Genomic DNA, 2,033 nt, shown 5'->3' with positions numbered 1-2,033 from the left:
CTGGTGCATAATGACCACTACTATGCGTTGGTTTGATTAAAAATATATATGCGTGTAGTTACTACTACTATTATATTAAAGTGTGTACCCAGCTTACTAGCTGGGTACACACTTTAATATAATAAAATGCATAAAACAAAAAAATTACATGTATACGTAACTGCTTGATTAGTATTTATTAAACATAAATGGATTTTAACTAAATGATTTGAATGCATAATTTTATCGCGTGACGTAGATTGAGAGCCGTTGTAGTTGTTTCGTGCGACAATGCTTATGTAATTACAACACAATAAAATTACTAATAAATTTTTTATTAATTATGCAAAATACAAAACACGCATTTAGTTTAATTGTAAATCTTGTATAATTTATTTTTTATTTTAATATCTGATTTCGAACTGTCCATTATAACCTGCATTAAGTAGGGGACAATTTAGATCGCTCGGTCACATGCAGTATATATACGGCTCAATTATTGTTTATACATTCATTTATCATTAGTCATGGTTGCCAATACATGCAACATATTTGTGTTTGAGCGGTTTCCTTTAAGGCTGCCTGTTTGAAGTAAATTGTTTAAAATCCGCCTTCTATTTTACTGTTGTTAAATTGAATGAACTACTTCACAGTTTTGATAATTTTGTTTTAGCAAAAGTGTAAAACAGCGTATATTTATTATATTACAATTATTAGAATAATACATTTTGAATTAGAAAAGAAAGACATCGACCGCTTGTGATGACCGTTTTAAGTATAAAATGGTCCTAACAAAGTCACTTTAATCTCAAAGATTTGAATGTTTATACAAGACAGTCTTTATCCCTAACATCGGATGACAAACAGTTACTTATAAAGCACCGTGGTTTACACGCGAACATTAAATCTTTGTTCTGTTAAAACGTCGCAATCTGTCTGTAGCTCGTAAGTGTGGCATGAAATACGACGTCGCAACTTTTAGTCCTTGTAGACTGTAGTAACTCCTGAATGAGAAGTCAATTAGAAGTGGTATGTGAGGATATTGTTGTGCGTATTACAAATCATTTAATAGATAGACAATTATTAAAATTCAGTAATTTACAAAATATACATAAAACTTTATCATCCAAAACTAATTTCAAAATAGAGGTGTTGGTTTAAGCTTGTTTAGAATTATGATATAAAATTGGTTTTAATGAGATGACCTTTTTAACGTGTCCGCTATTCTAAGGTCCTAAGAGTTGAACTCGCCGCGGTTGCTCGATTAGTCACTGAAACATTCCCCGCGTGCCGATCCTCAGCAGATCACCGCTTGCTCATACCGAGGGAAGGAACAAGTGGGTATGTTCGCTGGCGATCTGAATTCGTTGTGCATTTGAATTGTAAGCATTATTATAAAATAATTACGGTTAGTAAACATCATTCTAATATTTTTTGCGAATTTATAAATAATGGTATATTGATTTCATGTAGTTAGTTTATATCTCTAAATGTTTATTTTTGGCTGAAGCCATACAAGACTTTTTTATAAGAATAGTTTTGCGTAAGTCATAAATAATTTTATTGTAGTGCGGCTATCGAGAAGTGACCGTCGAAGCAACAGGCCGTGAAGGCGGGGACACATTGCGCCGCGGTTGCACAATGTCTCGCGTCGGTGCGCGGCGCCGGCGCAGATGCAGCATGATTTATTGCAATCTCGATCCGTTATTAACATATTCACAATAGATATGTCAACAATATCATCTATATCATACTTTGTACAAAATTTGAAATTAATTACACTCTGAAATAACTGCAATCATAACATTCTAAGGGACGTTTATATTGATATTTAGATATTGATTAAGTTGTATACTTTTTAAATATTATATTGGTTGTACAGTTATAAATTTTTTATGTTAATAATCGTATTAAATTTAATTTGTAAAATGGATATACTTACTTATATTTCAAAAAGACATGACCATTTTTTCAATCCTTTCATAATTTTGTTTTATATACTTAGATAAAATTATGTTCTAGCATAGCGATGTGAAAGCATCTTTACTCGGCTC

General features: G+C 31.7%; 1 long non-coding RNA gene across 1 annotated transcript; it reads left to right on the top strand.

Moving 5' to 3' along the window:
* The first annotated feature begins 541 nt into the window (after window positions 1-541).
* LOC113401236 (uncharacterized) lies at window positions 542-1,774 on the top strand. Its single transcript, XR_003369123.2, has 3 exons — window positions 542-1,008; window positions 1,211-1,320; window positions 1,549-1,774. It is a non-coding gene; the product is annotated as an uncharacterized LOC113401236 (long non-coding RNA).
* Window positions 1,775-2,033: the final 259 nt, after the last annotated feature.

This window comes from Vanessa tameamea, chromosome 7 (genome assembly GCF_037043105.1).
Source record: "Vanessa tameamea isolate UH-Manoa-2023 chromosome 7, ilVanTame1 primary haplotype, whole genome shotgun sequence".
Lineage (NCBI taxonomy): Eukaryota > Metazoa > Arthropoda > Insecta > Lepidoptera > Nymphalidae > Vanessa > Vanessa tameamea.
The sequence above is the reverse complement of the archived record's forward strand: the minus strand, read 5'-3'. Positions and strand labels throughout refer to the sequence as shown.